At 43.6% G+C, this 10,082-nt stretch overlaps 2 protein-coding genes across 4 annotated transcripts in view; one reads left to right on the forward strand and one right to left on the reverse strand.

The window, feature by feature from the left end:
* ZBTB1 (zinc finger and BTB domain containing 1) overlaps positions 1-10,076 on the reverse strand; it is a 26,186-nt gene extending 16,110 nt beyond the window's left edge. For all 3 annotated transcript variants that reach the window (XM_010846781.1, XM_010846779.1, XM_010846780.1), the window contains exon 1: positions 9,365-10,076. The gene's annotated coding sequence lies outside the window, so the exon portion shown is untranslated. The remainder of the gene's footprint in view (positions 1-9,364) is intronic.
* The window catches only part of ZBTB25 (zinc finger and BTB domain containing 25), a 37,528-nt gene continuing 36,506 nt past the window's right edge, over positions 9,061-10,082 (forward strand). Inside the window, exon 1 of the mRNA XM_010846775.1 lies at positions 9,061-9,086. The gene's annotated coding sequence lies outside the window, so the exon portion shown is untranslated. The remainder of the gene's footprint in view (positions 9,087-10,082) is intronic.

The raw sequence follows: 10,082 nt of genomic DNA on the forward strand, positions 1-10,082 counted from the left end.
AGAGTCTTTTCCAGAGTCAACTCTTCGCATGAGGTGGCCAAAGTATTGGAGTTTCAGCTTCAGCATCAGTCCTTCCAAAGAACACCCAGGACTGATCTCCTTTAGAATGGACTGGTTGGATCTCCTTGCAGTCCAAGGGACGCTCAAGAGTCTTCTCCAACACCACAGTTCAAAAGCATCAATTCTTCAGTGCTTAGCTTTCTTCACAGTCCAACTCTCACATCCATCCACCCTCTAATCTGTGTCAATGACTTGCATTACTAAGAACACTCTTCTGAGAACCATTTACACAGCTCAGGGCTTCCCAGGTGGCTCAGTGGTAAAGAATCTTCCTGCCAATGCAGGAGAGGTGAGTTCAATCCCTGGGCTGGGAAGATCCCTGGAAAAGGAAATGACTACCTACTCTAGTCTTCTTGTCTGGAAAAATCCCATGGACAGAGAAGCCTGGGGGGCTACAGTCCACAGGGTCACAAAGAGTCAGACATGACTGAGCACACACATGCAGTTGAGTTTATAGTTCAGCATCCCAATCTCTGAACTAACAATTACCTCTGTGTCTCAAAGGTAATTGTTAAGTACATACATTCATTTCCTCATATCTATTTCTATGTCTTCTATGATAAATGTATGTATATGGATTTGACTTGAGGGCTATAGACTAGATTCTTAAGAAGCCTGAAATGTAGTGAAAGGATTCTCTTTGCTTATAAACCAGAATATCAGAATGTATTAAACACCCACCATGTTCCTAACACAGCATAAAGCACTGAGGTGGGCGGTGGAGTAGGATGGTATACAGTAGAGCTAATTACATACGAGGGATTACATTTTATTTTTTTATTTTGCTGAGCGGTGAAGCTTGTGGGATCTTAGTTCCTCAACCACAGACTGAACCCGTGGCCCTGGCAGTGAATGTGCGAGTCCTAATCACTTGACCACCAGGGAATTCCCTGAGGGATTACATTGTAAACCAAGAAACAATTTGAGAAAAATTAAATACTAAATTATATTCAATAAACCTCAGTAAGAGTTTAGAAAGAGAAAAGCATGAATTGTACTAGAACAGTGGCCTTTAGGAAGGATTTGACTAAAGTCTCCACAAGTGAGGATAAGAAAGAAAAGTAGAAAGCAAGGGGAAAGACATTTCAGATATCTGCACTGGTGTGTATGTAAACAATTGGGGAGAGGTACACATCAGCAAAAATAAAAGCTTGAAAATGTAATGGGAGGGAAGATAAATTTGTTTCACTGACCTTACTATCAAGCAGGTGTGTGTGTGTGCGTGTGTCTGTGTGTGTGTAACATATATCTGCTTAAACTGGAGCCTGGTATGTCAACAGTAAGATATATAGTATTATATATAAAACATGTATATGTGCATGTAAATATGTATATCATTTTATCATTTAATCCTAACAATCCTACAAAGTATGTTCTAAGACCCATTTCCAGATAAGAAAACAGAACACAATGTTCTATAACCTTCCTAAGGCCACAGAGTACTTGGTGAGATTAGAACACAAGCAATATGACTTTTCAGCTTGAGATCAAAGCCTTAATGACTTTGCCGCCTATAAAAATAAGGTCACCTTGGCAAAGTTCTTCCTAGAATACCATTTTCCAGGGTATACAGTGCTCCAATCTCTAAATTTAACCTCAGTAAAATTCTTTAGGTTTTCTCCTTGAGATTTCTAGGAAGAACTGGTTATACAGGTTTGTTCCCTAAAGAGAACACATTTTAATTCAAGGTGCTGAAATTGGACAGTCATCATCAAGTTTAGAAAATTTTATTCACTTTTTAGAATAGGCATCCTGACTGATTATTAGACTGCAAATTCAGTACTTAGTACAGGAAGTTCTGAAATTTTACTGGGTTATGCTCCAAAGCTTTAAGTTATTTGGAACTTAAAACATATTCCCATTGAAACAAAGCTATAAATGGTGGCTCCATTCTGTCCTCACACCATAAAGTCTTTAAAAACCCCAATGAGGCTGTGTATTAATTTGTCCTAACTGTGCTGTGCTGTGCAGTGCATGCCGTGCTAAGTCAATTCAGTCGTGATTCACTCTCTGTGACCCTATGGACTGTAGTCCACCAGGCTCCTCTGTCCACTCGATTCTCCAGGCAAGACCACTGGAGTGGGTTGCCGTGCCCAACTCCAACGGATCTTCCCCACCCAGGGATCGAACCTGTGTCTCTTAAGTCTCCTGCATTAGTAGGCAGGTTCTTTACCACTAGCGCCAACTGTTCTGTAGTAGTATTAATACTTGCACCTTTAGCACTAACAGAGAGACTATACAGCAATGCCTACTACACTCAGCTCTCCAAGACCGGGACAAGACTTAATGGACTTTGTGTTCCCTGTGCCTAGCACGATTCCCATGGAGTTGGCACTTAATGCATGCTTGTTAAATGAACATATTAAATAAGACCCCAGGGAGCAGACATTGATAGATTTGAATACCAGCTCTACTACTTACCCAACTACAAATTTTCTTCACCTCTCTGAGCCTGCTTTCTCAACTGTAAAATAGAGATAACCATACTCCTCATGTAACTCTTATATAAACCAGAGATGAAAACTGTCTTTCTAATCCAAGAGCAACAGAATTTTTCTTAAACATTAATGTCATCATTGTGAACAAAATTCACAGAATTTTACCAAGTGATCAAGTTCAACCTGCTGCTTTATAGATGAGAAAACAAACAGGCCCTGAGAAATTAAGTCATACTCAAAGTCCTATCTAATTTTTTAGATGACAGGACAGGACCTTGGTCTCTTTCATTCTGGTCTGGGGCTCCTCCTCCAATTCCAACAGCTGCCCCACATACAGCAACACCTGGCTGGCTACTAGCTCCTCTGCACCAGTTTTGTTTTTCTGAAAAATAGGAACTGTTCAAATTTGCAAGGGTTGTTCACACCTACACAAAACAGCCTGAGGCTGTTATACTTTTGGAGAGTGTAGTTTGTGGGGTGGTTAGTATTCTTCTGTCTCCTTACTTGTCCAGGCCAACTGCTGTCACTTCTAAAAGGTCTGCTGATCTCCTGTAGCCTACTACTTCTGTTATGGGTTATGAAATTCAACAAAAACTCATTGAAACTGAGTCTACATAAATAATTTAATTTTCTGTGAGGACCTAGGGAAGTGTTTTATGAGTATGATAAGGTTTTAATTCATGCACTTTGTTTAACCTATCTTAATTTTTGATAGGCAACAAACTGCCTTACTCTTTGCTGAGGTTGTCAACCAAATAACTTCTGAATAACTGAGGTTATATGAAGGTTATATGAGGTTACTGAAGTCAAGGTGCTAGGTCTAGGAAATGAATTTATTCACACAGAATGCAAAGGAAACATAGTGACTCCTGAAATATTCTCTCTCTCCAGGAGAAAAGCATTTAATTCAGTCTTCATTTTGATCTGTTCATCCTGAGGAGGCAACATGGCATCTACTGACCACCAGAGGGCACTGGGTGAACAGCAGGCTTGTCTCAGTAAAAGGCAGCTTCACCAGGAAGTCCCTTTTTGCACGTGGCATTCATATTCTTAGGGTTCATTCTGTGGAACCCTATTCTTCAACATACTCACTCTGTGACTTTGTCTGGGACCCACCTAAAATTGCTCTTCCCCCACCTCCATCATGCACTAACCACCCAGGATACTTGTGAGTCACCTAGGACTTCTGCCTCACAGTTAACTAAGTCTTGCCAATTTTCTCACTAAATATTTCTCAAATTTGCCCCTCTATCCCATCCTTACTTTTCCTGTCCTTTGAGGCATCTATCTTTACTTCTAAATTATTACAATAGGCTCCTTAACTGGTCCCTCATATCTATCCTTCACCCTCAGATGATTCATAAAGAACAAAAATCAGACCCTGTCATTCTGCTTCTCTGAGTCCTTTCACATACCCTCAGATTGAAATGCAAACTCCTTAAGGAAAGCATACAAAAGCCCTTCCGGTCCACCCATCTAGTCTCCTATGTGGTTACTGCTTCAAACTTCAGACAAGCAGCATCAAACTGCTTGCCACCTCCCCCATCCTCCAACTCCATATACTTCATGTATTTCTTATCTCCATTTTGATTCATGCTAACTGGTTTTTAGCTGTTTTCAGCTAACTGTCTGAACCCACCACGTATCTTTTAAGAATCAATCACCTTCTCCAGAAAGTATTCTGTAAGACCTCCCTCTCCCACTGATTTAGGTTTTGATATTACTGTGTATTATCTCCTTATTTTGCACTATGCTATTTTTTAAATCATCAGAACAGCAACATAAAGCAGATGTTAATGCACAGACTAACCAGACTGCCTGGATTCAAATTCTGGCTCTGTCACTTAGTAGATGTATGAACTCAAGCAGGTTACATCTAAACTGTGCCTCAATTCTCTCATCTGAGAATGGGGATGATAATCCTCCCTAGGGCTTCCCTGGTGGCTCTGGTAGTAAAGAATTTGCCAGCAATGCAGGAGACCTGGGTTCGATCCCTAGGTTGGGAAGATCCCCTGGAGAAGGGAATGACAACCCACTCCAGTATTCTTGGCTGGAGAATTCCATGGACAAAGGAGCAAGGAGGGCCACAGTCCATGGGGTTACAAAGAACTGGATACAGCTGAGCAACTAACACACAATCTTCCCTAGGGTTTAGGGTTACTATAAGGAGGTGTGTCATGGAGCAACTGCTAAATAAGAATCAATTGCCACAATTATCCATATGTTGCCACAATTATCCATATGTTGGTCTCCCAACTAGACTGTGAGCAACTTGAAGGCCAGGACTTTGGCTTGTTCAATTCTCTGCAGCATGGTGTGTACCCAGTAAATGTTGCTGAATGAAAACTGGTCAGGCAGCTCTAAGATGATGGGAGGGACTATCTAGCTTCCTTCTTTCTGAAGAAGGCAAGTCCACATACATTTTTTAATTGTATTGTTTTCAATTGTGTAGCTCCAAGTGTTAAATTTTTAATTCTAACCAAAATCCTGAAAACTTCACACACCTTGAAACCAATAAAAAGAGTATCATAAAAAGTATGTTCAGGGGCTTCCCTGGTGGCTCAGTAGTAAGGAATCTGCCTGCCAGTGCAGGAGACTGGTTCAAACCCTGATCTGGGAAGATCCCACATGCTGCAGAGCAACTACGACCAAGTGCCACAACTATTGAGACTGTGCTCTAGAGCCCAGGAGCTGTAACTACTGAGCGCACGTGTCCTAGAGCCTGTGCTCCAGAACACGAGCAACCAGCCCAATGAGGAGCCCGTGCACCACTACCAGATAGGAGCCCCTGCTTGCCACAACTAGAAAAGAGCCTGTGCAGCAGTGAAGACCCAACACAGCCAAAAATAAATGAATCATTACAAACAACAACAAAAAGCACCTGGCCTCCAGAATGTTGAAAAAATTAAAGTAAAAAAAAAAAAAAGTTATGTTCATTCTAAGAAGCTTAACTCCATTTTTAAGTCTTAAGTCTATTTAATATTTCCCCTCATCTCAAACTAACTGACACAGCAAACACCTTTGTGCTTTCATACAAATAACATATCATTCAAACTGGGATGCTCTATCACCACACTCAATGGCAGGGATTATGATGTGGTTCCCCTGCTTCACTGTAGGCTCCCTGAGATCAGGGCACTATCTTAGTCATCTCTGTGTCCCAAGCCTCTAACAGTTGCCTGACATTTAGTTGGTATTTGATCAGTTTTTGAATGAATAAGTGTTGAAGAAGGCAAGTTTTATTTTGCTTATGAACTTTTTACATTATTTCAATTATGGCTACTTTTATATAATAGTCAAAAATTAATGTGATTTCCCATACAACTGATTTTTACAACAACCCTGAGGTAGGTATTTTTACTATCCTCATTTTGTGAAATGAAGAAACAGGTTCAGTGGTTGATACTTAAGTGCTCATCTTATAAGATGGGACTCAAACTCTGACTCTTGATTCAGAGCCCTAAGTTTCAGTGTTTGCAGCCAGAAAACACTCTTTCTGGCAATGACTATTAACTGAAGTGTCCCTTTGGACATTCTAAGCCTCCCAGAGTCACCCCATTCTTATAAAGCCCCATACTGCAGGCAGAATGCCCTACTCTCCCCATTTCCTCTTCCATCTGCTGACTCCCACCGCCCATCAAAGGAAGCCCTCCTCTAATACAAAAGATTTAAAGTGAGGATGGAGCTCTTCAATTATCTCTAAAAATGATCACATCTCAAACAGACAACAGAAAATCTGGTTGGAGATTTAATTCTTTTAATTTTCCAATTTTATTTTGAAAGTGATTTTAAATTCAAATCACAGAAAAACAAAACAAACAACAAAAAAACTCATGTCCTCAACACTATCAACCAATGTTGTTATTTAACTTCTATGTACTATTTCAGCAATTTGTTTTCAGAATATCAGCTACTTCACAGTTTACTCTTCTTGAAAATACCAGGCTAAGAAATGAGTGATTCTGTACTCTTAAGACTTCTTATATGTGCCACAATATGAGTATACTTAGAAATCTAACTTAAATATGTACTATCTCCTTCTAGGCCACATCTGAAACCCACAGTCATTAATCTTCTTCTTTTCTCTAGTTTCCTTTCCTTGATGTTTGCCATGTTACCTCTGGATACAGATCCAGAGGGACCTCTCACCCTGTATCAGCACAGTGATATCCTGGCAGTGGTCTTAATGATAAGTATAACTATTCCTCCCCAACTATAAATTATGAAACTCTTTACAAATGTGAGGGTTTGGTTTTGCTTTAATGAGTTTGGCCAGTATAAATCAACCCATCAAAGGCTTGACACCAACATTAACATTAAAGTGTGAGAACTAGCCTGCCAAGCTACAGTAAGTACTTCATAAGGACAAACCTAAAATAGCAGCCCTGTTATATTTAAACTCTCGTGTCTGTTACTTAATCATAGAATTTTAAATCACTCTAATGCAAAACTTTCCCTTTTTCTCTACCTCGCCAATTCTCACCAACCAGAATAGTGAACAGACAGCATGAGTTCATGAGTCCATGAATCATCACGGCTGTCCCTAGCCAGGGTGAGGTGCACACAGCAGCACAGTATGACCAAATGTTGCCCTCTCCCATTTTAAACAAGGAATTGACCGTTAACAGTGATTATGTCTAAGGAGTGGGAGTCAAACTTACTTTCATTTTTGTTTTTTATGTACTTTGGTATAGGTTGAATTTTTATAAAGAAAATGAATTTTATATTAAAAAACATTTCTATTCTGAGGAAAAAAAAAAGACATGAATCCCTTTTAATTTGGTTCCCATAAGAGTATTAGAATAATTTCAATTTTTACGGTAAGAGATAACAGCACAAGAAAAGTGTCAGGAGACAAGATCCTACAGGGACCAAAGTGACCTCTCAAGCAAATTTTTGTTTTCAAATGTATCTCAATTTTTTGGGGCAGAAAGAAAGACAACAGTTTGTAGCTTAAAAATTAAATTTATGGAAAATTTTCTGTATTTTTAATCTCAAATGGTTCTCTCTCCCCTTTGGACCAGAGCTTAATAGCAAAGGCTTAGCACTTCTCTTGGATGGAGGAGAGGCCTGAAAGCAGGCACTTCTTTTCTCTTGCATATTAGAATGGTTATTCTGCAAGGCACAAAGAGATACCCTTAAAAAGCTCCATGAACTATATCTTCCCCAGAGCCTGGCAAAAGAGAATGAGGAAACAGTACAAAAATTTAGCTGCATTAAAGTGAAATAAAACACAAGGTCAAGAGCAAGTGTCTGAGACTGCTCTGCCCTGCTAGGGTCCTGGTTAAATATGATTTCTCTTTGACAACGATGCATCAGGGCTCCCCCTTGCCTCCAATTTATGCCATACTGGGGTACGAAGAATAGAAAGGCTTCAGTAAGATTGCTTAACTCGAGCAGTTGTTATTCTATACCATGAAAATCTGGTTGTAATAGAGAAACCTGCTTTTAAAATGAATATAAGATGCTGATTGAGGGTTCTACTTGCAGACTATCATTATTTTATCAATCTCTGGGAAAGTATTTCCCCATCACTACGGTTCAATTTTTTTCTGTTTAAGATAAGAAAACCCCATCTAGCTTCTTCCAAACCCATTCAGGTATTTCTGAGACTTTATATCTAGCAAGTGACTCAAAAGTTTTGAGGTTCTGATGGCCAGCCATCATTCAAGCTTCATCGTTTTGTATTCCAAATCTCATCATATCCATTTGAAATGACAAAATTTCCTAATTTCAAAGAAAAATGTGATTGCTTAGTAGTTATCATGAGAACGGCATCCTTCACCAAATCTGCTCTGGAGTGCCTTGAACTTGAGCTCAAACGACTGATTCTAAGTCTCAAAGAGCCTGGGACCACATCTTGGGATCGAGTGTCAAAGGGGAAATATTTCGTTGCTGGCATAGTTTTCCTGACGTGATACATATTGCATGGGAATACACTTAGGCCAGTAAAGAACCTGCGCGTGCATACCAGTTTGATTTAGAAATATTATTACATACAAACGCCGTACTGTCCCCAGAAAACATCAAGGACTTTCATCAACATCTCCCTGACGCTCCCAGCTTGGAAAATGTCATGTCAGCCTTTCAGATCACGCAGATGCGCTACTTAGGTACGAAGGGAGACGGGGTGAGTGGCTGAGCTCAGACCCAAACCTACATATTTTAGTGTTAACTGCTCCCAATCTACATCCAACATATTTACCGAACACTAACAGAACTCTAGTAAGCGCCCACCACTGGAAAGGAAAGCACTTTCTTCCCAGGAAACGGATCTTTCCACTAAAAATCCCCAAACCCGAGACCTACCACTTTTTACTGAACAAAACAGCGAGTGTGACGGCAAGAGGGGGTGGGAAAAAGCGTGGCAAGAATTTGCACGGCTCTTACGCCTCCTCCCTCGGAGCGCGCCCAAGTCTGCGGCCTCGGGCTCCGGGACACTTCCCCTCCCACCCGCCAAGGAGCCGCGGCTGTAAGTTGAGAGAAGCGGGCTCTGGGCACGTCAATCAACGGGCTCCTCCCGCCTCCCGTCTACACCTCCCCTCCCCTCCCCCCTCAAAAAAAGCAGAGAAAGAAAGGGAAAAGAAGGTAACTAATTTGGGAACTAGTCTCCGTGGGGGCTTCGCCTCCGACCCAGGGAGGCCGCACGTCCCCGACTGGGCGCGCTGGCGCGCTGGCGGGCGGCGGGATCAAGCAGGCGGCCCGGCAGTCACCCGTCACCGGGTCCTCGCCGTGCGCCCGCGGCGCTCCGGCTCCCCGCACGGGTCGGCGCCGCTCGGGTCCCGCACTCCACTGAGCCCGCCGCCCGCCGCCCTGCAGCCCGGGCCAAAGTTGCGCAAATAGCCCCATAACTGGCAAATACTCACCGGCCGCAGCAGGAACCGGGGCTGCGGAGATTTTAGGGAGTTTAAGGCAAATCGGCAGCGGGAAAGGCGGGCGGAGGCGAAGGGGCCGAGAGCTGCAGTGGCGGCGGCGCGCGGCGCTCGGGCTGGGCTGCGCGGAGAGGCTCTGGCTCTGCCAGGGACTGCGCTGCAACAAAGGACTTCCGCTGCCGCACAGCCGCGCCTGCTGCACCGCACTGAGCCGGCCCCGCTTACGCGGCGACTCCGGGTCTGCCCACCAGTTCGCTGCGGCGTCCGCCAGCCTTCCCCTCCCTCTCGACCGCCCACCCACTCCGCCGCTGGCTGCTAGGGGCACCCGCGGTCGCCTGTTTGTTGCAACAAGTTTCTGCGTCGGGCTCCGAGGAGGCTGGCGCAACCCGCACCGCGGGGGCCGGCGCGGCGGCGGCCTGACCACCCCTCTCGCCCCTTTCCCAAGGGTAGGCTTGGGACCTCCTCCTCCTCCTGTTTGCACAGCTGGATGGGACTGGGCTCCTCCCGGCTCCCCAAGGGCAGGCTGCTGCTTTCCCACTCCGTCCAGATGTCAGAGCCCGGCCCCAGAGGGCCCAGCAGCTGGGACCCTCCCTCACAGTACGTTTCTAGCGTTTGGGGGGCGCCGGAACCCTCGTCCAGTCCCGTGCGCTACCGGTCGGTTCAGGGTCGCCCATTCCCCGCACCTCCCCCCCGCTTGCCTTCCGGGGGCCTG

Source organism: Bison bison, unplaced genomic scaffold (assembly GCF_000754665.1).
Source record: "Bison bison bison isolate TAMUID 2011002044 unplaced genomic scaffold, Bison_UMD1.0 scf7180017864239, whole genome shotgun sequence".
NCBI lineage: Eukaryota > Metazoa > Chordata > Mammalia > Artiodactyla > Bovidae > Bison > Bison bison.